Consider the following 27,797-nt stretch of genomic DNA (forward strand, 5'->3'; position numbering starts at 1 on the left):
ACATTTCGGTTTTTGTGCTTACGCCATGTTATAGTGCGAATTCTATGCACGGCGTTATACATGAGGCCCCTGGTAACTGGCCTGCATGTTTTTTACCAACACGCGAGTAGAGATAACATATTAAACATGATTTAAATTTTACAAATGTGCTCTGATACCAGCCTTAGTAACTTGAGTCCTGGAATGCAGGTGGCCCAATGAGGAATATCAGCGATATTCTTAACAAAGCTGAATCTAACCACTCTGTCATGTCCGGTAAGATTGATGTAAAGCCTGCACCAGCACCGTCTATGTCATATTATGGACAGTTCCTGGTACCACGCCCCATCAGGACAGTTGTTTGCTGCTGAATTGACAGTTACTGGCAGGCGAGCATGAGTAGGTCAGGTCAGGTCAGGTTGGGGAGCCTATACTGGTACAGAATGTTGTTGTACACACCTCACAATCAAACAGCTCGGGATCCTGGTTGGCAACCCTCCAGGCAGACACGCTGTCTAGACCCACCCTCCAGAAATGACCATCTGTCTGCTGCAGCCAGATGTTACGTGGGAGTCCCCCTGGCCTGGTCCAGACACTTGGGTCCTCAACAATAAGGATCCTGCGAATCTAATCACCCTTGGGAAATCGCACCACATGGCCGTAGTGCTGTAACTGATGCTCCCTCACAATACAGGTAATGTGCCTCATTCGGGACTCCGTGAGAAGTCGCTCGTCTGACACAAAGTCAAACCAGTGGTACCCATGGATTGCTCACAGGGCCAAGCCTTTGAGACACCAGAAGTACTTTCGTAGCATTACTTAAAAAGGGCTGCCTGTCACAACTCTGGGAGCCAGAGTTGGGAGGAGGAACACAAAGAATGCTAGGAGGATTGAAGGAGGCAGTGATGGAGAGATAGAGAGAGACAGAGAGAGTAACGCTCAGACCTAACACTTATGTAAGACACACCTATACTGTTGCCCGGGTAATCCTCACGTCTAACGCTTACGCAAGATGCATCTCTACCATTACCCGAGTAACACTTGGGACTAATGTTTTTAGTAATGTTTTAACAGCCCAAGTGACATTTAGGTCTAACGCTAGGGATGTTACCACAATTCGTTGTTGGTTCTTTCTTAATCCACAGACTGCTGTTTATCCTCACCATAAAACTCAAGCTTGAACTCTGATATCCTCCTAGGAGGCTTCACCCTCAGAGAAATAAAGGATACAAGATACATCTTTCAAACTCTCTGCATCCCACGTCATGAGGGCAAAAGCAGGTGGAACAATTGCAGCTGGAAAGATAAAGGAAGAAGAAAACATTCACTCAGGTACAGGGGAGGGAAGGCCAGCCAAGCCTGGGCTGATAAAGACCAATACAGGACTCTTTTTATTTCCTTTCTTTCCATACTGTAGGAGGAGGAAGGGAAACCAACCCTCACAGTTGACTGAGACACACTTTCACTACATGCATACTGCAAAGGGTAGTGGCAGGAGGAACAAATTTGGTTGGAAAGGTAAAGAAAGAGGAAAATATCCACTGATGTAGAAGGGAGAGGAGGGGAGGGAAGGACAGCAAGGGTCAGGGTGCCCATAATTCCAGTCTGTCCACAAACTAAAAGAAGGAAACAAAACCAACCTTCACCAATCTACAAATGGACTAAGAATAAAGACTAGCATGGCACCAGGCCCCTCAATACTGATGTCTATGTGGACCTGAAACATAAGCAATGTATGTCTTTGTGCCAGGCCTTGAACAACCTTATCCTGGTCTATGGACCCTCTCATTGCACATTCATTATGTGTTGTAAGTGAGAATCTTTCAGAGGGGCAAAGCTTTGCTACACCCACAGAAGTGGAAACACACACATGGCATGGTTTAAAAGCACCAGCTCTTCTAAAAGCCAGAACAGGCCACTTCTTAAAGCATGGTTGACCATGTGAGGGCTTCATTTAGGAATCGATTAAGTAAATGCCTTGACTAAGGTAAAAAATACAGTCATTTGTGGCAGAAGTTAACGTGCACAGGTAGTCAAAACAAAGGTGTCCCCGGTGCTGAAGCCACTTTTGTACCCACTTTGCCACAGCTCCCTGAATTCCCTCTTCTTTCAGTTTTAATAACCTCATGTGGTACTTCATTAAAAACTGTCTGAAAAATAAAGGTGAACATTTTATATGACTTCAATTGTCAAAACACTGCATACACCATCTGTACTAATGCTATCTGCTGCTAATCCACCTGATGGCTGGGGGAGGCTTCATACAGCAAAATCTTCATGCAATCTCACTTCCTGTCCTCCTTTCCTCCAGTCCTCTCCTTCCGGGCTTCCTCCAATTCTCAGTGTGAATTCTTTTGTGATATTGGAAACTGCTGCTGTCAGAGAATCTTTTGCTACTCTCCTTGAAAATTGTTTCCCAGATTCAGAACAAGAATATGGCATTTCTCCTTATGAATTCTTGTGTGGGTCTAAAGGTGGCCCTTTTGTGAGAATCTCTTACCACATTCAGGACAGCAGTATGGTTTCTTACCGGTATGAATTTTGTGTGGTTCTGGAGAGTGCCCATGTCTGAAAATTGTTTTCCACATTCTAAATAGCGATATGGCTCTTTTTCTGTGTGAATTCTCAAGTGGTTTGGAAGGTAGCTCATATTTGAAAATCGCTTCCTACATTCAAAACAGCAATACAGTTCCCCTCCAGTGTGAGTTGCCGTGTGGCTGTTAACACTCTTCTTGTCAGAGAATTGTTTGCCACATTCAGAACAGCTATATTGTTTCTCTCCACTATGAGTTCTTGTGCTACTGTTAAAACTGTTCTTGTCAAATCCTTTTGCCACATTCAAAACAGCAATATGGCATTCTCCAGTGTGAATTGTAGAGTGCCTTTGAAGATGGCATCTGACAAAGAATCTTTCACCACATTCAGAACAAGAGTACAATTTCTCTCTTGTGTGAACTAGTTTGTGTCTCTGAAGGTGGCTCATTTGTGAAAATTGCTTCCCACATTCAGAACAGTGTGGGGTTTCTCCCCAGTATGTACTGTTGTGTACTTCAAGGTGGCTCATTTGTGAGAAACGTTTCCCTCATTCACAACACCTGTATGAATTCTTGCATGGGCATTAAGACGGTCTTTCCTTGAAAATTGTTCCCCACATTCAGAACAGGAATATGGTGTCTCCCCTGTATGAATTCTTGTGTGGGTCTGAAGCTTGCTCTTTTGTGAGAATATCTTACCACATTCAGAACAGCAGTATGGTTTCTTACCAGAATGAATACTTGTGTGGCGCTTGAGAGTGGTCATGTCTGAAAATTGTTTTCCACATTCTGAACACGAGTATGGCTTCTCTCCGGTGTGAATTCTCATGTGGGTCTTAAGAGTGCTCATGTCCAAGAATCTTTTGCCACACTCAGGACAAAAATACGGTTTCTCTCCAGTATGAGTTCTCATGTGGACCTGAAGATTACTCATATTTGAGAAGTTTTTGTCACACTGCAAACAGCAATATGGCTTCTCTCCGGTGTGAATTCTCATGTGGGTCTTAAGAGTGGTTGTGTTTGAGAATCTTTTGCCACACTCAGGACAACAATACGGTTTTTCTCCAGTATGAATTCTCATGTGGACTCGAAGATTACTTGAGCTTGAGAATTTTTTGTTGCATTGAGAACAGCAATATGGCTTCTCCAGTGTGAATTCTTGTGTGGGCCTGAAGGATACTTCTCTTTGGAAATTGTTTGCCACAATTGGAACAGCAATATGGCATCTGCTCTTTATGTTGCTGCTGATTGCTTTTACCCTTTGGTTTGGAAGTAAAACCTTCCCTTGGCTCATCGCTTACATTCAAAGCACCCAGACTGTTACTACACACCTGATGTTGATTGTCTGTCCCTTTTAATTTCATCACAGGCAGAGAACTAAACTTCAAAGAGATTGGTGTCAACATCGTTGGTCCAAATTTCTCCATATTTTTATCATGCAGCATCTGTTTTGGTCTGTTCTCCACATGATTCACAGATAATAATGGAGAAAAGCTGGGACTCTCTTGAGTATCTGCAGAAAAACACAAGAAAAGCACAATTGAAAGTGACTATGTGGAGGTGGGGCAAAGGGAAGGGCATCTAAAAGGTGGGTCACAGTGAGAGGCACACAAAACGTATGTTATGGTTGCCTCTTTCTTAAATATTTTGTGTATTTTTAGTGAGTATTTGCATCTTTTCTAGGGTCTTTTATCCTAAGGAGATTTGCTTCAGGCGTTTGTATTTTGCTGGTAGACTTACTATAAAATTTTGTTTTTTTAAATTATCCAGGAGTGCCACTTTAGGGGTACAGCATTGTCTGTTGCTACAGTAGTATTACCTGTTAGGGCCTGGCAATGTAAAGCATATGACATCATTGGAGTGACCATATTTTGTACAATGGAGTCCCAAACAGGCCAAAATGGATGTGAGGCCTCGAAAATACATGCGCTAAGCAGGCCAAGATCTTCACTGGCCAGCCCAGAAGTAGCTCACCCCAGACTACTACCTGCTGGCTTTGGCCCAGCTAGGCCCAAAGTGTAAAAAACTGGCTTAACAAGTTCAAAATATCAAGAAAGCTCCTCAAGAAGGAGATGACCATAAACTCCTAGGTTGTACACAAAAGGGCAAAAATGTTTGTTTTTAAATAAAATAGAAAGTTGGGCAAAAACATTCCAAACAGCAACAACAGGCAAGCATGAGTTACCTAAATGGAAATCCTACAAGCAAACAAGTCCCAATACCTAATCCAGTAGTGAAATGCACAAAAAAGCTGATAATATATAAATATATTAAAAAAATATATAAAGTACAATAGAAATATTTACAAAACAAAGACCTTCAGACAAACACAATGATCTCCTGATCTACACTCACTTTAAATCGAAAGAGAGGGTGGCCCTGCCTCCTGGGGCTCCACTCATGAAGTTCAGAGAATGGAGGTGCATTCAAGGATATAAAACCAAACACGAAGCCTAGCACTTGGCACTTGGCTTAGAAAGTCAGTACGCTAAAGTCTTTGAATATCTGTATTGAGACACAGAAATGCCACTGTATACACTCACCAGCCACTTTATTAGGTACACCTTGTAAGTTTGCGGTTGGACACTATTTTGTCTTCAGAACTGCAGTAATTCTTCATGGTGTAGATTCAACAAGGTGCTGGAAATATTCTTCCTGGATTGTGGTCTATACTGACATGACAGCATCACGCAGTTGCTGCAGATTTGTCGGCTTCACATCCTTGATGCGAATCTCCTGTTCCACCACATCCCAAACGTGCTCTGTTGGATTGAGAGCTTGTGACTGTGGAGGCCATTGGAGTCCAGTGACCTCATTGTCATGTTCAGGAAACCAGTTTGAGATGATCTGAGTTTTGCGACATGACGTGTTATTCTGTTGGATGTTGCCTATAAAGTAATGGACATAGTCAGCAGCAATACTCTAGTAGACTGTGGCATTTAAACGATACCTAGTTGGTGCTAAGGGACCCAAAGTGTGCCATGAAAATATCCCCATACCATTACACCACCAGCACCAGCCTGAAGCATTGATACAAGGCAGGATGGATCCCTGCTTTCATGGTGTTGACGCCAAATTCTGACCCTGCTGTCCGAATGTTGCATCAGAAATTGAGACTCATCAGACCAGGTGATGTCTTTCTAATCTTCTATTGTCCAATTTTGGTGAGCCCATGTGAATTGTTGCCTCAGTCGCCTGTTCTCAGCTGACAGGAGTGACACCCGGTGTAGTCTCCTGCTGCTGCAGACCACCTGCTTCAAGGTTCAGCGTGTTGTACATTCAAAGATGCTCTTCTGCACACCTCGGTTGTAATGAGTGTTTATTTGAGTTCCTGTTGCCTTTCTATCAGCTCAGACCAGTCTGGCCATTCTCCTCTGGCATCAACAAGACATTTTCAACCATAGAACTGCTCCTCCCTGGATGTTTCCCCTTTTTCAGACCATTCTCTGTAAACCCTAGAGATGGCTGTGTGTGAAAATCCCAGTAGATCAGCAGTTTCTGAAATACTCACAGCAGCACCAACCAGGCCATGTTTAAAGTCACTTCAGTCTCCTTTTCTTCTCCATTCTGATGCTCAGTTTGAACTTCAGCAGGTGGTCTTCATAAGGTCTACAGGTCGAAAATGCATGGAGATGCTGCCTTGTGATTGGCTGATTAGATATTTGAGTTAACAAGCAGTTGAACAGGCGTACCTAATAAAGTGGCCACTGAGTTTGTACACCAGTACTACTTGTGATGTCAGTAGCATGATGATCGTGGTCACGTGACTCGTCTTCTGTGTGATGTAAATAAAGAATGCAAACAAAATTAAACTTTGCCAAAACACTTTAAAACGATTACAAATATTAATAAATAGATCCTCCATGATAAACAAAAAACATAATAATGCAAATTATATGCACAACCATGTGCCACAACCTAATCCCCTCACACAAAGGCACACACTTCATCAGGCTTAGAGAAAAATCAATGGTGGACTCTAGCCGTAGGCCAAATACTCAAGGGCGCTACTGAGTACCTAAGCCCGTCTAATCGACCAGATATTCGACCCTCTGAACGCGTCTCCTGGATTCTAAACTTCTGTGCACCTCAAACTCCTGATGACCCTTAATAACTGCCAGAGGAAGAGCAGCAGAAGAAACTGAATAGCGAGATACATGGACTGGATCAAGGCGAGACACCTGAAAAGGGGAGTGTGACATAAAATTAGCAGGCGTCACCACCTTATAAGAAACCAGGGATAAACATTTTATAATCTCACCAGGGACAATAAACCTTGAGCCCAAATTAAGAGATGGTACACACTGTGAGGGACGGCAGGGAACCTTACCAGGCCTCGGCGCCCATAACTTGGAAGGATGGGGGGAGACAGCTTGGACAGGGCATTGTCTCCCCCCGGGTCTCAGCATTGCCAAGGATTCCCACAGGGCATCTTGCGAAATGGAGTTTCTTGACTCATCCCTGTTGGGTTCAGCGGGTGCCACAAGGGGGTGCTGATGGGACTGGCGAACCCCTCTTTGTTGGGCTCCCACCTCACCTGGAGGTGCTTCCAAGGCCCACCTTTGGGACACCAGATATGCTTCCGGGTGTTACGTAAAACGAGCTGCCTGCCACATCTCCAGAAGCCAGAGCTGGGAGGAGAAGGAGAAGGTTGAGAGAGGAATGGAGGCAATTGGGAAGAAGTCAAGGAGACCGCGAGAAGAAGACAAAAGTACTGCTTTGTATTAGTGCTGCACTTATGGTTTATGGTGTAGGAAACTCTTCGCATAAGAGTTTCACACAAACAAAAAGCCTTTGTGGTTGCAAACTTGTGTCCAAGAGTCTATGTTGGATAGTTTGGGCAGATGCAAGACCCCCTAGGGACCACAACACAAATGAATGAGACAAATTGTAAGCCACACATTCCGCCCAAACTAGAATTACAATGGCCTTTCCTCTCCATAAAAGATGTGAAAGATTCACTCATCACCACTAACCGATCTCTCACATTTTGTCCAATTACACTGTAGTGTTACCAAAATGTCTGAAAGAGCTGCAACATACGGTTTGCATCTTTATGGTTTGTTTAGGAGCTATGACTTCTTTAAAGGCATACTGATCTGTAGCTGTAAGTTCCTTTTCTTGCTTTTTGATAGCAATCTGCTCCGAATCCAGACGCAGAGCTTCAGCGACTGCATTTCTTATCCTGAGGCCACGCATGATCCCTCGGCATTGTTATGAGATGTTTATCTGCAGGGATTGTTGTGAGAAGAGAGTCGATCACCAGGGGAAGCAAAAGTGTGACAAAAACATAGTGGGGAACAGAAAGGGGTCAAAGTGAGAAAAGCCAGAGAGACCGAGCAAATGAGACACAAGGGCAGGCCAAAGAATCAAAAGTGAAGGACGCAAAGGGTATTCAAAAACCGAAAGGGTACCTGCATATGCACTACTTGTTTAGCAGGTAACAACCCTAAAATGTTGTGTTTTATCCAACCGCGGGATACTGAAACATGGAAATGCCACCATATTTATACCTTCACCACCTGTGAGGCCGGGAGCGTGATGATCATGGTCATGTGATTCACCTCCTGTAAACAAAGAACAGAGACACAGAGAGACAGAGAGAGAAAGAGAGAGAGAGAGAGGTTGGGAGCATGCGCCAAATACAGAGTGTTACCACACCCACCACACAACAGACCACTGGGATTGGGACCCGAATGCAGTTGTGCAACGGGTGACATCTCAGCACCACACTGGAACAGTCTTATGGTTTTATGGCGGCTGGAGTGCCAATTCTGCCACCAGCCCCAACAACAAGATGAATGAAAACCAAATTATACTGGTAAAATACTTTAAAGCAGTTAGTTAGGCGCCCTGCCTGGGGTTTGTTTCCTTCCGTGCACCCTGTGTTTGCTGGGATTGGCTCCAGCAGACCCCCGTGACACTGTAGTTAAGATATAGTGGGTTGGAAAATGGATGGATGGATGGATAGAAATTTCCAATCCTCCATGCTAAAAAAAAACCCCAAAATAATCCAAAATACTCTTTGTGAGGGACGCCATGTGAAGACTGGCAACCGAGTCGAAGCTGTATCAAGAACCTTACCCAGCCTGGATGCCCACGTTTGTATAGACAGTTTGTGTAGGACATTGTCTCCCCCAGAACAATAGATGGCAATCCCACTGGGTTATGGCATCACCACAGACACCCACAGGGCATCTTGGGAATTGGAGTCCGTCAGATCATCCCTGTTGGGTTCTGTGGGTGCCGCTAGGGGGCACTGGGAGGACTGGTGAGCCTCGTTGTGTCAGCTCCAACTCCACCCAGACAAGCTCCCAGATGTAATATAAAAGAAGCAGCCCAGAGCTGGGAGGAGGAAGAGGACGAAGCTTGCTGTGAAGAGCAGAAGAAGAAGAGAAAAAGAGCGACAGTGAAAGAAAGTGCTTATTGCAGAGAATACTGGGTGTGCTGTGGGAAATGCTTACCTTAGGGAGTCTGAAAAGCAGAAAACAGGGTCACTCTGGGACCCTTCCACAACAAAAGAGAGGATAAACTATAAAGGCTTGAGACCTTTTTGTTAATTTCGTATTGTATGTAACTATGAGGTCATGTTCAAAGTGTACTGACCAGAAAGCAGGAGACAGAGATGGAGGTGTCAGAGTTAAAGATGCTAAGATTTGCATTGGGTGTGACGAGGATGGATAGGATTAGAAATGAGGACATTAGAGGGTCAGCTCAAGTTGGACGGATGAGAGGCGAGATTGCGTTGGTTTGGACATGTGCAGAGGAGAGACGCTGGGTATATTGGGAGAAGGATTTTATGGATAGAGCTGCCAAGGAAGAGGAAAAGAGGAAGGCCTAAGAGAAGGTTTATGGATGTGATGAGAGAGGACATGCAGGTGATGGGGGTGACAGAACAAGATGGAGAAGACAGGAAGATATGGAAGAAGATGATCCACTGTGGCGACCCCTAACAGGAACAGTCGTAAAATGAAGAAGAAGACTAAGTGATTTGAATACTTCCAGGAATGAGAGGTTTAGGTTTTAGATTTTTTAATAAATTAGCAAAGCTAATGTTTTCACTTTGTCATTATGGGCTATTGAGTGTTGACTGATGGACACAAATAGCAAATTGATGCATTTTAAATTAAATGTGCACCACAAATAGAGTTAGGGTCACCACAAAGTGAAAGGGTTTGAATAATTTCTAAAAACATTGTACTCATCAGAAAACAGGCCTTTGTAAACTGCTAAGCAATGGATGGGTGGAGAGACGGGTCTTCACTTCAAAAGCTTAACCCCATTTGAACCCAGCTATTCACAAGTGGATTTTCTATTCATTCATTCATCACCACGTATCCAAGACTGGGGTTCACTCGTTCCTTTTCCCAGCCACACTTACCAACTCATACTGTGTGTCCCCAAACCATATGGAAGAAGTCATTCTCCCAGCAAGCCTTGGGTCTTCCCTGGGGTCTTGTCCCAGCTAGTCATGATTGTATACCCTCCACAGGGAGGCCCCCGTATCAGAGGCCCAAAGCACCTCTTAATGTGGAGGGTCAGCGGCTCTAAACTCTTAGCCTCCCGCAGATGTCTGCACTTATTGCTTACAACACGTCATATTGCTGCTACTTCTTTGTCTTGTCTTTGCACAATGTCTTGTCTTGTTTGTGTTTGAATTTAAATTTTTATTTGCACTTCATGTTGTTACACTGTGGACCCTGAGCTTTGCAATTTCGTCTACCTGTATACTTGTATATGGTTGACATGACAATAAAGTTCGCTTTGACTTTGACTTCTCACCCTCTCTCTGACAGGCCAGCCACCCTACTGGAAAAACTTCACTTTGGACGCTTGTACCCGTAATCTCAGTCTATCAGTCATTACCCAAAGCTCATGACCCAGGGGTGAGTGAGGGTAAGAGACATACAGTACAGTGGGGAAAATAAGTATTCAATCCCTTGCTGAATTTGTAAGTCTGCTCAATTACAAAGAAATGAACAGTCTCTGATTTTTATGGCAGTTTCCTTTTAATGGAGAGAGACAGAATATCAACCAAAAATCCAGAAAGAACACATCACATAAAAGTTATACATTGATTTGCATGTCATTGAGAGAAATAAGGATTTGATCCCCTACAACCCAGCCAGAATTTTGACTCCCTCAGATTGGCTGTGTGCCCCTGTGGCACAGAGATTACAATCAATCAATCAATCAATCGATTAATTCCAGATACTCCTGATCTCAACTCATGATGTGTATAAAGCCCACCTGTCCACAGAATCAATTTCTTCCATTCCCACCTCTCCACTGTGACGATGTGGTTCTCCTCCAGATTTCACATATGGGAACCTCTCGAACCCAACACTGCCGATAGTTATGACCGAGCTGAGCTGAGTAATGGGGACAAATCTCACATGCAGCAAGGGGATGGTGGAAAAGTGCCAAGGTGCTTTTATTAAAAAACAGTCAAAACAGAACAAAAAGTGTCCACAGTGCAGTGTTCTAAAAACAGTACATACAGAAATCAGCTGTCTCACTATATATCTAAAATCCTAAGCCTAAAAGTGTAACGATTTTATATCACGTTTTTAGTCACGCTTTAAATCTGGCCTTTTTTAAAACCTACATACTGTATATATGTTTGGTATCATTCTTTTCAGAATTTATTGAACGTTAATGTGATGTTGTTAAATTTTCAGATTCTTATTCTGTTTTAAAATTATAAACCAAAATATCAAGAACGCACGTTGCGCAAAACAAGGCTTTGTGCCAACTGATTTAACCACGCCTGGCGCCGGAAACAAAAGACAAAGAGTAGATGACAAAGACAGCTGCTGTACAGGCTTTTAAATGTTTGAAGCACCGCACGAGATGCAGATCACGTGGCACGGCAGCAGCAAGACAGCAGCTGATCGAGCAAAGAGGAAGTTAAACAGTTATACAATGGGAAACAAATATTTTTTTGTTTAAGAGGGGGTTTCGGAGGAGCGACCGCATCTCCTTGGGGTGCATTCAGCCCCTCTCTTCACAACGCGAGTCGCAGAGTTGTTAAGTGGCTAGCGCGTGGTGCAGGCCTGGGGGTTGGCAAGCAAAGTGAGCAGGGGGGGAACCCCCTAGTAATCCATAAAAACCAAGTGAAAAGTGAAGGATAAAAGCAACCATAAATAAATCCAATAAAACCAGAGGATAAATTGCTGCCAATAGTTCCTCCCGATCTCAGCCCACCTCCTTCTTCGCCTCTCCGGCTCACCCATAACTCGTGCAGCCGACAGAGACTCAGCAGCCACGAACTTCATTCCTCCGACCCCAGTCTGGGTTGCCTCCAAACCGCACAACCAGACCATCTGAGTTCCATCTATTACCTTTCTTCTCCACCCCCAAACCAAACCACCCCCCCCAAATTGCACACATGCTTCTCATTTTATATGTGGGGCCGTGGCACATGTGTGACAATTAGCTGCTCCCAGCATCAATTTAAGACACGGATGATTCCTCAACCTGTGCACTTAAGTGAGGAAACTCCCACGCCGCATCTCACCCAGGAACCGCTCCAGGCCGCACTACCAGCCACCCTCCACGAGACGATTATTTAATTAAAAGGCAATGAGTCACGGACCTCACCTTACCACATCCACCACCATGGGCAAGACCAAAGAGCTGTCAAAGGACATCGGGGACAAGGCTGGAATAGGGCTACAAGAAGCTTGGTGAGAAGGTGACCACTGTTGGTGCGATTATTTGGAAATGGAAGATAAATATAAAATGACCATCAGTCACCCTTGGTCTGGAGCTCCATGCAAGATCTTGCCTCGTGGGGTGAGGATAGTCATGAGAAAGGTGACGGGATCAGCCCAGAAGTACATGGGAGGAGGTTGTTAATGATGTGAAGGCAGGTGGGACCACCACAGTCACCAAGAGCACCACTGGTAATGCACTACTCCGTAATGGATTGAAATCTTGCAGTGACCACAGGGTCCCCCTGCCCAAGAAGGCACACGTACTGTACAGGCCCGGATGTTCACTGGCAAACTTAAGACGGAAAAAAGAAATGTATCTGTTTATCTGGTAATGTTCTTCTGGCTCAGCTCCTTCTTCCCAAATATAGATGGGTACAGTGACTGTAAAGCTGCACTCACCACCCCTATGATTAACCTGAGGTAGTTTATATAACAAAATGTTTGTAACAATGTTTGTGTCCGGGTGACGCGACATGTGGATTTTGAGACAGGAGTAATGTGAAATTTGTTTCTGGACATTATGATGTTGTTTGCTGTTGTTCAGCGTTTGTCCCCATTAAAGACCATTGATTCAGACAATCTGTCGTCTCCATTCTTTATAAAAATATGAGATTAACATTTTCCTTAGCCAGTACCACAAAAGAAATGGGTAGTAAACAGATTGAAAAATATCATTTTTGAGTAGAGTATTTCTTTAATGTTGAAATGGGGAAGAGGAGAGATAGTAATTAAAAAAACACATTACACACATACAGTGGGTACGGAAAGTATTCAGACGCCCTTCAATTTTTCACTCTTTGTTATATTGCAGCCATTTGCTAAAATCATTTAAATTATTTTTTTCCCTCATTAATTTACACACAGCACCCCATATTGACAGACAAAAAAAAGAATTTTTGAAATTGTTGCAGATTTATTAAAAAAGAAAAACTGAAATATCACATGGTCCTAAGTATTCAGACCCTTTGCTCAGTATTTAGTAGAAGCCCCCTTTTGAGCTCATACAGCCACGAGTCTTCTTGGGAAAGATGCAACAAGTTTTTCACACCCGGATTTGGGGATCCTCTGCCATTCCTCCTTGCAGATCCTCTCCAGTTCTGTCAGGTTGGATGGTAAACGTTGGTGGACAGCCATTTTTAGGTCTCTCCAGAGATGCTCAATTGGGTTTAAGTCAGGGCTCTGGCTGGGCCATTCAAGAACAGTCACAGAGTTGTTGTGAAGCCACTCCTTCATTATTTTAGCTGTGTGCTTAGGGTCATTGTCTTGTTGGAAGGTAAACCTTCGGCCCAGTCTGAGGTCCTTAGCACTCTGGTGAAGGTTTTTGTCCAGGATATCCCTGTACTTGGCCGCATTCATGTTTCCCTCGATTGCAACCAGTTGTCCTGTCCCTGCAGCTGAAAAACACCACCACAGCATGATGCTGCCACCGCCATGCTTCACTGTGGGGGCTGTATTGACAAGTGATGAGCAGTGCCTGGTTGTCTCCACACATACCGCTTAGAATTAAGGCCAAAAAGTTCTATCTTGGAGTTTGCTAAAAGACACCTGAAGGACTCTGAGATGGTGAGAAATAAGATTCTCTGGTCTGATGAGACCAAGAGAGAACTTTTGGCCTTAATTCTAAGCGGTATGTGTGGAGACAACCAGGCACTGCTCATCACTTGTCCAATACAGTCCCCACAGTGAAGCATGGCGGTGGCAGCATCATACTGTGGGGGGGTTTTTCAGCTGCAGGGACAGGACGACTTGTTGCAATCGAGGGAAACATGAATGCGGCCAAGTACAGGGATATCCTGGACAAAAACCTTCTCCAGAGTGCTAAGGACCTCAGACTGGGCCGAAGGTTTACCTTCCAACAAGACAATGACCCTAAGCACACAGCTAAAATAACGAAGGAGTGGCTTCACAACAACTCTGTGACTGTTCTTGAATGGCCCAGCCAGAGCCCTGACTTAAACCCAATTGAGCATCTCTGGAGAGACCTAAAAATGGCTGTCCACCAACGTTTACCATCCAACCTGACAGAACTGGAGAGGATCTGCAAGGAGGAATGGCAGAGGATCCCCAAATCCAGGTGTGAAAAGCTTGTTGCATCTTTCCTAAGAAGACTCACGGCTGTATGAGCTCAAAAGGGGGCTTCTACTAAATACTGAGCAAAGGGTCTGAATACTTAGGACCAGGTGATATTTCAGTTTTTCTTTTTTTAATAAATCTGCAACAATTTCAAAAATTCTTTTTTTTGTCTGTCAATATGGGGTGCTGTGTGTACATTAATGAGGGAAAAAATGAATTTAAATGATTTTAGCAAATGGCTGCAATATAACAAAGACTGAAAAATTGAAGGGGGTCTGAATACTTTCCGTACCCACTGTACATGTAATATTTGCCACAGGTTTCAAGCTTCTGTTTTTCATTATTATAAATAAGAATGCGTTCACAAAAAGACAATTGTCATATAAAATGGAAGAATGTACGTTATGAAGAGGTTGGGAGCATGCGCTGATAACGTGTCGCCGTACCCACCATGTGACAAACCCCCTGGATTGGCACCCAAGTGCAGCGAGTGACACCTCAGCACCACACTGGGACACTGAGAGTTTTTTTTACGGTGGCAGGAGTGCCAATCCTGCCACCAACCCCCCAAGTTTTCTCTGCAAGTTGAAGGACCCCCTTGCAGGGCTGGATGCAGATTAACATCATATGCTGGACGAAGCAATTGCAAGTCATGGGTCCAACCGAGTAGACTCACTTCTGGCACTTTACGGGATTGAAACTGGCAACCTTCCGATTGCCACAGCAGATCCTGAGCCTCAGAGCCACCATTAGTACAATCTAGACAAGCACAAGCCATTTAGCTCAGCAAAGCTCACCAGTCCTATCCACTTACTTCTTCCAAGAAAACATCAAATCAAGTTTTGAAAGTCCCTAATGTCTTACTGTCTACCACGCTACTTGGTCACTTATTCCAAGTGTCTATCGTTCTTTGTGTACAGAAAAACTTACTACCGTTTGTGTGAAATTTACCCTTCACAAGTTTCCAACTGTGTCCCCGTATTCTTGATGAACTCATTTTAAAATAACAGTCCTGATCCACTGTACTAATTCCCTTCATAATTTTAAACACTTCAATCATAATCTCCTCTTAATCTTCTTTTGCTTAAACTGTAAAGGCTCAGCTCTTTTAATCTTTCTTCATAATTCAACACCTGTAGTCCCTGAATCAGCCTAGTCGCTCTTCTCTGGACCTTTTCTAGCACTGCTATGTCCTTTTTGTATCCTGGAGACCAAAACTGCACACAGGACTCCAGATGAGGCCTCACCAGTGTGTTATAAAGTAGAGCAGAACCTCCTGTGACTTGTACTCCACACATCAAGGCGCTATATAACCTAACATTCTGTTAGCCTTCTTAATGGCTTCTGAACACTGTTGGGAAGTTGATAGCTTGGAGTCCACTATGACTCCTAAATCCTTCTCATAAGGTGTACTCTTGATTTTCTGACCACCCATTGTGTATTCAAACCTAACATTTTCACTTCCTATGTGTAATTCTTTACATTTACTGACATTAAATTTCATTTGTCACAAACCTGCCCAATTCTGTATGCTATCCAAGTCCTTCTGTGATGATATAACAGATTCTAAATTATCTGCTAATCCACCTATCTTGGTATCCTCTGCAAACTTAACCAGCTTGTTACTTATATTCCTATCTAAATCATTTATATATACTAAAAATAGCAGTGGTCCCAGGACTGACCCCTGCTGGTCACCACTCTTAACATCGGCCAGTTCTGATGAGGTTCCTCACACCATCACCCTCTGCTTCCTGTGCCTGAGCCAATTCTGCACCCATCTAAAAACATCACCCTGAACTCCAACTTCTTTTAATTTGATGCCCAACCTCTCATGTGGAACCACTCCGTCATGAAGATGTGGAATAAATATGGCACACCCATATTATTATTATTATTATTATTATATTATTTTCCCTAAGAATGACCCAATTGCATTGTCTGTCTTTTTACATCTTTTAACATAGTGGCTTTTAAGTGCATCTTAAATGTGAACGAGGTCTGATATGGCAAAAGCTAAAATTATAATCAGGGTGGGTCAACTTTTTGCTCTCCCCTGTTTGTTCACTTTTAGTTTCCACTTACCTTCTCCAGGATGATTTTTCAATGATGGATATCCTGGTGATCTCCTTAATGTTTCCTCAGTGGTCTTTGTGTATGAATCACTGTTAGACTTCACAGTGACCGAACACTCCTGAACAGGGCAGTTTGCTGTTTGAGAGGAGACGAATCCGCTTAGACCCCCCGACTGACAAGTGGACTCTGACCGAAGGGCTTCTTCCTTGACTCGCCCTATGAGTTGACATTCCTGCCTATCACTGAAGACGGGCTTCTCCTCAGCTTCTGCCTTGAAGCCACCTGTCCCCTCTTCACAATCTTCATCCTTAATGTCCAGACTCTCATGTTTATGGTGTACTCGTTTCCATTCACACTCTTCCTCTTCCTGCTTAATATTTAAAGTCCAATTCTCTGTGTCATTCATGTTGGCCTGGTATGTCTCCTCTGTCACATCCATATATATATACTGTAGGAGTTACAGAAAATGGCTGACTCTTCTTCTTCTTCTTCACGGTATCTGTGGGCAGAAAAGGATTAATAATTTCAGTTACATAAACTAAAAAAAAAAAAAGCACCTTAAAAAGAAACTAGACCATAAGGCTCTAAATGAGGCCTGGAAACAGTGGAATCCTTAGCCCAATAAGCACAACAAAGGTGGGAAACTCTTCCACAAATCCAACAGGGAGAGGGGAACCATAAAACTCCTTGTTCACTGTAGCCAAAGGTTGAATGTGTATCACTGTGATCTGTTAAGTTTTTCCCACAGTGCACGACTTTCACCAAACACCTAAAGCCACAAATGAACACAGCTGAAGCTTTCAGTCTATGCAGACGAGCTGATCTAGAGAGAGGGATCGATATGGCTATGTTGGGAGATGGAACGTCACAAGTGGAAGCAACTCAGGAAGGCTAGTTAAGGAGGACAGGTGTACCACAGACACTTAGAATAAGCAGCCAAATAGTGTGATGGACAGGAGGACATTAGGGACTTTCAAAACTCAACTTGATGTTATTATATTATTATATGTTATGATGCCCCAACATTGATGGACTGAAAGCCAGAAGTCTACGTGACCATCATCATCAAGTCCTTCCATGAGAACCCTAAATCCAAACAGGACTGTTTCATTTACGTATGTTAGGTAGATTACCCAGATGGGACTGGGCGGTCTCTTAGTCTGGAACCCCTGCAGATTTTATTTTTTTTCTCCAGCCGTCTGGAGTTTTTTTTTGTTTTTTCTGTCCACCCTGGCCATCAGACCTTACTTATTCTATGTTAATTAATGTTGACTTATTTTTATTATTTTGTGTCTTCTATTTTTATATTCTTCATTTTGTAAAGCACTTTGAGCTACATTTTTTTGTATGAAAATGTGCTATATTAATAAACGTTGTTGTTGTTATTTAAGAATAATTAACTGGATAGGACTGGCGAGCTTTGTTGGGCTCAATGGCCTGTTCTCGTCTTGATTGTTTGAATGCATCCCGAGGTTCGGTCATCAGTGTATGGAACTGCAATAACCCCGTGTTTAATTTCTGCCTACGCTAAGCCAGCTAAAGACTGTAAGCATGTTTGGAGATTACATGCTCTTTGATATCGCGGGTTCACTATTATTATTACATTGTTAAATAAATAAGAAGAAGAAGGGGGCATGGCCAGAGCAGTTCCTGGGTGCAATGTGGCACTGGTGCTTCCGCACCGAAGTGCACGCGTGTTGATCGCCACATCCCCATTATAAATAGGAGAAGCGCAAGTGTGGAGAGTTAGGAAAAAAAATAAAAAAGATCGGAGGTTAAGAGGGAGAGATGAAGGTGGGAATCTGTGAGAGCCGCTGTGGAGAGAGCAGGCTCGCTGATAAATGCAGGTTCGCTGGGGAGGACAGCCCCACAGGAGGAGTGTTAGGCCGACTAGGACACGGTCGCTCCAGCTGAGCGATCTCAGGAGCTGGAGTGTCCCAGAAGGAGGTTGGTTCGCTGCGGGAGTCAGGGAGGCTTGGGAGAGTTGAGCCCCAGCGTGAGCGCCCTGGCTGTTGGGGGAACCCGAGTGTCGGTCCGGAGGCCAGGGGTCGGAAGGCTACCGGACCAGCAAGAGAAGGTCCTGTTGCAAAGCCTGATGGGAAAAGCAGGGGTGCCGCCAAGTAAAAGGAAGAAGGCACTGGGTTTTTAAAAAGGGAACTGCTTCCAGCCTGTTGCTTTTAACCACGTTTTAATGGATTTATTTATTTGGATTATTTTTAACCTCCACATTGCACCTGATTTTATGGATTATTTATTTATCAACACATTTTTGAAACACTGTTTTGGTTTTGTTTTAATAAAAGCACTTTTACACCTTTACACCATCCCCATCTGCCAGATCATCCAGTTACATTACTGACGATGTTGGGGTTGGAGAGGCTCTCAAAATGGGAAGTGGGAGCCATGGGGCAGAACCCGCGCCATCACATGATCTAATTGTGCGAATCGTGGACTGTAGAGAAAGTATAAAAGTTCTAACAGTTGCCCAGAAGATGGAAGCTCATCTGCTTGACAGATGGACAACATCTTTGCTACCCATGCCTAGAAGATGTCTCCAGCACTGCCGACGTTGACGAGACCCACTTTCAGGAACCTCCTCTCCAGTATCGGGCTTTGTTAAGAGCTTCCTTTGGGTCTTTATCGACAGTGTAACCGAACATTAAAAAGAAGTGAAGTGTGTCCTCTCAAACCACCTTCAACTGAACAACAGTAAAATCAAGGAGCTGGTGGTGGATTTTAGGAGGCCCAGGCCCCTCATGGACCCCGTGATCATCAGAGGTGACTGTGAGCAGAAGGTGCAGACCTATAAATACCTGGGAGTGCAGCTGGATGATAAATTGGACTGGACTCCCAATACTGATGCTCTGTGCAAGAGAGGACAGAGCCGACTATACTTCATTAGAAGGCTGGCGTCCTTCAACATCTGCAATAAGATGCTGCAGATGTTCTACCAGACGGTTGTGGTGAGCGCCCTCTTCTATGCGGTGGTGTGCTGGGGAGGCAGCATAAAGAAGAAGGACGCCTCACGCCTGGACAAAGTGGTGAGGAAGGCAGGCTCTATTGTAGGCACGGAGCTGGACAGTTTGACATCCATGGCAGAGCGACGGGCGCTGAGCAGACTCCTGTTAATCATGGAGAATCCACTGCATCCACTGAACAGGATCATCTCCAGACAGAGGAGCAGCTTTAGCGACACACTGCTGTCACCGTCCTGCTCCACTGACAGACTGAGGTGATTGTTCCTCCACCACACTATGCGACTCTTCAATTCCACCCGGGTGGGTAAACGTTAACATTATTCAAAGTTATTGTATGTCTGTATACCTGCATTGTTATCATTCTTTAATTTAATATTGTTTTTTGTATCAGTATGCTGCTGCTGGATTATGTGAATTTCCCCTTGGGATTAATAAAGTATCTATCTATCTATCTATCTATCTATCATTATAAAATGAATGGCGTAGCACTAGAGAGGGATTTTATTTTATAGCTATTTAGATTTTGGTTAATTGTAAAACTACAGTCGCTAATAATAATAATATCAATTGTTCACATTTCTAGAGCACTTTCCTCACTACTTAAAGTGCTTTACACCGTGAGCGCAGAGCCACTTCAACCACCACTGATGTGCAATGTCCACCCTGATGAGGCGATGGCAGCCATTTTGGCACCAGAACACTCCCCACACATTAGCTATTAGGTGGTGAAGTGGTGAGAGAGATAGCCAATTAAAAAGGGGGAATAATTAGGGGGCCAGAATGACCACGCCGTAGTGGGCGGTTTAGCCAGGACATCGGGATACACCCTACTCTTCACTAAGGACGTACGGAGGGTCTTTAATGACACACAGAGAGTCAGGACACTCGGTTTTATGTCTCATCCAAAGCACTGTGCCACGTTTACCACACAGGGGCATTTGGGGTCCACATTCAGACCTCAGGGTAAGCGCCCCCTGCTGGCCTCACCAACCCAAGCTTTTCCTAGGTGGTCTCCCATCCAAGTAGTGACCAGGCCTGAACGTGCTTTAGCTTCAGCTGGACGACCTCTCCTGAAGTGGATGTGGTAAGGCTGCTTGCCCAGAGATCACACGCCCCGGGATACACTCAACATTTTTGTCAATATATATTTAAAGGATTTATTCCAAAAACATCAAAAGGAGGAGAACCAAGAACAAAAGGAGTAGATGCGATTTGCCTCAATGGTGAGCTGACAGTCCCCAAACTAAACCGAGAACCCAAAGTCCAAGGCAGAGTTCATTAACCAGTAAAGCATAGAAACACCGACAATATCTCAAAGTGTGTAAAAATCCAATAACATAACAGAATACATTTACATAATACATACACAAATAATTATCAGGTAAATAATATTCAGTACATAATTAACAGACTAACAAAAAGCAAACGGTAACACAGAATGAATAAATGATAATTAAAATTATCTGGAAAAATATTCCATGTTTAATATTTAAACTATACCATATAGTTTATTTAAATTGACTTTCATTGTACCAACAGATGCTGTAAAATTATTTAAAGAAACAAAACAAAAAAACAGTCAACTAAAAGACAAGAAGGTAAGTACAAATGTGAGAAAACGCACACGTAAAGTCAACTGCCAGTCAGAAGTCTGCACACACCCAGAAATGTTCAAATTTTGGACAGAAATGAATGCCATTTTTTTAAAATTACGATACCACTAGCTGAAATACCCGGCGTTTCCGGGAGGAAAATAAAGTTGTTTTGTTTTAATTGTGTGAGAAAAATATAATTAAAAAAACACAACTTTAAAAATAAACCTAAATTAACAAACAATGGAGACTCACTAATGTGCTTGTATTGTTTACTGAAATGCCTTGTTGTATACAATGTTTTTAGTTTTTCAGTGTTTAGCCAAAATATAAAGGTTCTTAGGACTATCCCACCGTTGAACAAGCCACATAAAGTGGTCCATGACAGAAACAGGCCACGTCCACGTTGATTCCAGCAAGTTGCAGTCATTTTCCTTGAGATTTATTTATCGATACCGAACCGGAAATATGTGGTCTCTACTTTTACCTTTGATTTTGATAACTTAATTAAATTAGTTTTTGTGATTCTGAATGTATTAAAAAAAAAACTTCCTATTACATTTTTACGAAAATTGTAACACCAACACATTAGGTACGATGTTGTGAAACAAATAACAATTTGTTCATTAATGAATAAACAAAAATCGCAAAGAGAGCCGCTGAATCCACAAAATAAATATAGGAAAATCGTGAAAGATAAAAATAAAATTGCTTACTTATCTTATACGTAATATAATAGATAGTCTATATTCATCAAAATATATTCGCAGAATACACTGAAAGTAGTGTAAAAATGATGGGAAAAGTGAGGTGGAGATCTGCATTAGAGAGAAGAATGAATGAAGGTCAGTAGGACCACCAAGACAGAATACATGTGTGTGAATGAGAGGGAGGTCAGAGGAATGGTGAGGATGACACAGGGTGTAGAGTTGGTGAAGGTGGATGAGTTTAAATACTTGGGAACGACAGTACAGAGTAATGGGGATTGTGGATGAGAAGTGAAGAAGACAGTGCAAATAGGGTGGAGAAGAGTGTCAGGAGTAATTTGTGACAGGCGGATATCAGCAAGAGTGAAAGGGAAGGCCTACAGGACGGTAGTGAGACCAGCTATGTGATATGGGTTGGAGATGGTGGCACTGACCAGAAAGCAGGAGGCAGAGCTGGAGGTGGCAGAGTTAAAGATGCTAAGATTTGCATTGGGTGTGACGAGGATGGACAGGATTAGAAAGGAGGACATAGAGGGTCAGCTCAGGTTGGGAGACAAAGTCAGAGAGGTGAGATTGTGTTGGTTTGGTCATGTGCAGAGGAGGGATGCTGAGTATATTAGGAGAAGGATGTTAAGGATAGAGCTGCTAGAGAAGAGGAGAAGATGAAGGCCTAAGCGAAGGTTTATGGATGTGGTGAGAGAGGACATGCAGGTGATGGATGTAACAGAACAAGATGATGAGGACAGAAAGATATGGAAGAAGAAGAACCCCTAACGGGAGCAGCTAAAAGAAGAAGAAGACATCTTAATTTATGTTTTGTGGTGCAGTAATAAGTTTTTACATGCAGAATTTTTGACGACAAAAAAAAAACATCAATTAAATTAATATTATTATTAGGTTGATTTAATTCCAATACCACTACAACATTGTTACAATAAGAATAATGCAAGATGAAAATATAGTTAACAAAAACAAACACGATAAACAAATAATACTACGGATTTTTCTTGATAAAACTGTCGGTTGCTTTCACAGAGCACACGAGAAACGTTCCGAGCGTCAACTGGATGAAAACAAACAGACATACAAGACAGCAAGATTGTTACCGTCTGCATTATACACAAGACAAGGCAGGCCAGCGAGGACAACAGGCACGCGCCGTCACCGCTCATGTGCACCACGAGATGAGGGACCATTACTTCGTCAATATAAATCCTTTCTTCCTCAGTCATAGTTTTATGGGTTTATTTAAAGAGGTATAAACTTAATAGAGGAATTTGTGAAGAAAGTATGAAAAAGACTAGTGCTGTTTTACAGAGTGAAGGCTACCACGAGTGACATACTGATAAGAAACGGGAGATTCCATCATACAAAGGTGTCAATTGCTGTCTGGAGAGAAGAGGGTGAGCTGCACCTGACTGGGAGAAGAAAGGCCCAGATGAGCAACTGCACAAGACTAGAAGGACATCAGAGTGTGTAACATGAGAAACAGGCGCCTTACTGGTCCTCACTTGGCGTCTTTCCTCAATACGCACCAAATCCCAGTCTCCTCTGCGACAGAGAAAAGACGCCCGCAGGATGCTGACCAGGATACGCTTTTCCAGCTACCTTCTGTCCAATACCTGTGATCTTTGGCACACATTCGCCTTTCCTTTTTATTTGCCAGTTTCAGATACGGCTTTTTACTTTGAAACTCTCCCTTTAAGACTGGCATCCTGGAATCGCCCTGTCTCTGTGGCAGACGGCATTTACATCTCCATTTATTTGCAACCTAATCGAGTAAACATCAGTCAGTTTGCAAACGACAAGCGTGACGGCACTAAAGTACAAGATTGGTCACTACAAGTGAAAAGCTGAAACAGTTCCAATTTTACAAAAATCCTAATTAGACAGAAATTCACCAAACGAGAGCCTTCAAATAAACACATTAGGGGAGTCTGAGTTTCCAGTGCAGGTGAGCAACTCGTCCCACCAGCTAGGAGCTACGCATGAAGAGTCCAGACTGAGATTTGATAGCACACACAGAGAGAGGTGCATCAGCATTTCTGACTAAACGAGAAGGAGCACAGGACCTCACAAGTGTCTCCATCCATCTATATACACACACCGGCCACTTTATTAGGTACACCTGCTAAAACTGCTTGTTAATACAAATGTCCATCATGGAGTTTCACGATTGCTTAGAGTGGACAAAATGAGGGAAAATGTAATCCAGCTGGTTGAGGTGTCTATTAGAGCTGCTGATGATGATGATTATATGAGTTAAAGCCCTGTGAATACAGTTAGTGATATTAACTGTGACTGTCCTAAGTCTGTCATTAAGTTTCCCACAAGATGCTGAGAGGCAGAAAACATCTTTAGAGTCACCATTTTCTCCTCTATGAGCTGCTCATATCGACAAGTTCCAAAACTTGAGTGTTAATTTCTCTCATTCAGTCTGAAACAAATGGTGCTGATACAGTCCTACCAAGAAGGAAATGAAAAAAACAATACTTGGTGCTGTTTATTGTTTCTATCAAACATGAGGGGTCAGGCAGTCCTCATCCGAGAGGGCCAAAGAGATGCGAGAAAGTAAGAACTGCAGGAGGAGGGCGTCCTTCATTTCCTCTTCCATCTCCATTGCCTGTTTGTAGTCGCTAAATTATAGCAGTCAATGCACAAGCAATGAGATTTCTGGTCTAAAGAGGACTCAAAACTCTTGAGCAAGACTTTATTATATATACACTAGAGGGCTCGGCCCCCTGCTCACTTCACTCACCCACCCCTGAGTTTGGTCAACTGGATATACAATTTAAAGACATTGTTATTTTCATGGGAATTGTTACATATGCATTATCTTCACTTTTATTTTAAAACTTTAGTAAAAAAAAAAAAAAAATTTGGATTTAACTTTTCTTCAAGATCGCATTGAATTTTGATTACGTGTTTGGACTTATACGTTGCGTTGTCACAATGTAGCTGCCCGTGAGTGAATTTAGCTTCTTTATCTGTAATAAATTACCCGACTTTTTCGAATGTTTGTTCCTGCTCTTTCTTCTTTGCTTAGCTGTTAACATGTCTAGAACGTATAAAATTATTGTCCTGATAAAATTTATAAGAATTGTTACATATGAATTATTTTAATTTTTTCTTTACAACTTTAGTAAAAACAATATTTAGAACTAGCTGACGCCCCCAGTAGCATACGACGGTGTAAGAATAGGAACGGAAATGGTGAGAAAGGAATTGAGAAATCAAGAAGAAATACTTCTTGAAAGCCGCAGTTGTGAATAGGTGTTTTGGTGGAGACGACAGATAATGAGTCGAAAGATCTAACCGTAGAAAAAGCCACATACAACTGACCATGGCTGATGACTGGTTGTTGTAGATTAACGCAAGTCTTTGCAAATGTTTGTCCTTGGGACTTGTTGATAGTCATGAGTGAGAATTTGTGCATTTAAATTTAAAAGGGAGATTGGTGTCGGAAGGAACGAGAGAGATTCTGGGAATGAAGATTGTTTCAGAATTTTGGATAGCGATCAGTTTGCACTCAATAATCTCTTATATATATTTCTCTTCTGGTTCGTCCTGCTTCCTCTTCAAACCCGGTCGCCCCCAACACGCAGCCCATACACCATTTCTCGATTCCTATTCCTCCTCTTCCAAACCCTTCCCCATGCTGGCTGCAGCCTCCCATACACCCCCACACTGCTTTTCTCGATTCCTATTCCTCCTTCGGACTACCACGTTCCCGCCACCTCTCTCATGACCCCATTGGTGTCACGGCACCGCCGAAGTGAAAGGTCACACAGTCAGGCTAGATATAGGGCAGTGACTGGGTTTGAAGAGGAAGCAGGATGAACCAGAAGAGAAATATATATAAGAGATTAACTTTTCTTCAAGATCGCATTGAATTTTGAATCCGTATCTGGAGTTACATCATGACAACACAACGTACAACTTCCTGTGAGTGAATATCGTTTCTTTCTCTCTAATAAATAAAATGACTTTTTCAGATGTTTGTCCCTGCTCTTTCTTCTTCGCCTAGTCATTGACGTGTCATTTAGGACGTATAAAATGATTGTCCTGATAACATGTATAAGAGCTGAGAGTGCAGGAAGTGTGTCTGCCAAAAGCATTCACATGACTGAGGTTAGGTGACCGTGGTCTTGTTTGAAAATAGTTGTAAGTAGGGCGCGACTTGAAAGAATCTCATGTTTAAAATCTCCATATCACAGGACTTCACCCCAAAAAGTCTTTTCAAAAAGTCACGTCTTGTCCCAAGATTTTTTATTATAATAGACTTTGCCCCTTGCTCACTTCACTTGCCCAACCCCTCCCCCGAGGCATGATGCACACCAGCCACTTTGTGCCTCTGCCGCTCGCATTGTAAAGGGGGGCTGAATGCATGCTAAGGAGATGCTGTCGGATCAGCTGCTGTCTTGCTGCTGCTGGCGAGCTGCGTTTTCTGTTTGTCGTGCTGCGCGTCAATCATATATAAGCCTGTACAGCAGCTGTCCTTTTGTCTCACGGGATGTTAAAGTGTCTCCGAGAAAATCACGTATCGTCTCCTTCCAAGCCTTCCAAGATTTTAGAGAGATAAATTTATCGCCAAGACATTTGCATTACTAAATTTGAAGAAAGAGGAGGACATTATATGTGTGCGTTTGTGTGTTTTGTTAACGGCTCACTTAATCAATATAAACTTCTTTTTCCTGTCTCCTTTAGTCATTCTGAAGAGTTTGCACAAAATCCACAGGAGTGACAAGTGGATGATGTTCACTTTTAGACATCAGACTGGATCAAAATTGTTTTTATTACAGATAGAATTAGGTGACCAAGCTCCTGGAACTGTATTTATGTATTTATTGTTCTGATATTCAAGCAGCACAACTGTACAGCCCTGTTGTTTCTTCTTTTTTTTTTTTGTTTTCTGCATGTTTACCCTCACACTCTTTCAAACCGTTTCCTGTACTGTTTGTTATTAACTTGTCATTAAACTTCATTATATACAAATAATTTAACTGAGTTTGCAATAGTTATTCTTATTCAATGATTTCATTAATACATGCATTATGTGAATAATACTGAAGTGTATATGTTACTGTTTGGCAATTCTAAATTGGCCCTAGTGTGTGCTTGGTGTGTGGGTGTGTTTGTGTGTGTCCTGCAGTGGGTTGGCACCCTGCCCAGGATTGGTTCCTGCCTTGTGCCCTGTGTTGGCAGGGATTGGCTCCAGCAGACCCCCGTGAACCCTGTATTCGGATTCAGCGGGTTAGATAATGGATGGATGGATGGATATGTTACTGTACTTAACATAGCTTATTTTAAAATTCTTCAATATTTCTGTTGCTTTTTTAATAATATTAAAATACAGACAAAAACATTTACATTAAATTATTTCAACTTCGGTTTATTCTTATTAATAATACAGTTGTTTTGCTATTAGTTAGTATAATAAACTACTGTACATTAATTGTATACTTCGATTGTGCTTCTTATTCTGTTTAATTTTTATTTATTTTTTGGAAGTGGTTACTGTAAAATAAGGTAGACCATGTAGCCCACAAGACCCCCTAGAAATTATCACAATCCCTGCAGGAACCTACAGTATACGTACCCTATACTGAAGTGGCATTCTACCCCACATAAAACCCATTTGGGATCGTCCCTCTTGTGACCCGTCTGGTATCCATCATTATCCCATATTAGCATTCCCATCAGGGGCAAATCTGGAACCTGTGGACAAAACTTGGTGAGCCTCAGGCTGGTGGCCCAGATGCGTTCCAATTTTAGTCCTATATGGGGCCAACGTATGCCCCGTGTGGGCATGCTGGCTGAAAAACTAACGCAAAAACGTTACGATAATGGCCGAGACGGGACTTGACCATGGAAAGCTGGTGGATCGACGCGTCGCTCGAACACAAGAAAAAGAGCGAGCGAGCATTGGGGACCAATGTGCCTCCCGAGACTTCCGTTTACTTACTGTGGGGTCCATCAAGGATTTGAGCTCCGCGACTCCACTCTACACTAGTTTCCGCGTTCACACACGCGCACGCGCGTCTGCCGATCGTGACGTCACCTCCGCCCGCCCACTTTGTTCTGTCACCACCAGCAGAAGCAGCAACAGCGAACCTCTGCAACTCCGCGCCGCCCAGTT

At 43.0% G+C, this 27,797-nt stretch overlaps 1 pseudogene; it reads right to left on the minus strand.

The window, feature by feature from the left end:
* On the minus strand, positions 1 to 27,697 carry LOC120534506 (annotated as a pseudogene).
* Positions 27,698 to 27,797: the final 100 nt, after the last annotated feature.

Source organism: Polypterus senegalus, chromosome 8 (genome assembly GCF_016835505.1).
Source record: "Polypterus senegalus isolate Bchr_013 chromosome 8, ASM1683550v1, whole genome shotgun sequence".
NCBI classification, from domain to species: domain Eukaryota; kingdom Metazoa; phylum Chordata; class Cladistia; order Polypteriformes; family Polypteridae; genus Polypterus; species Polypterus senegalus.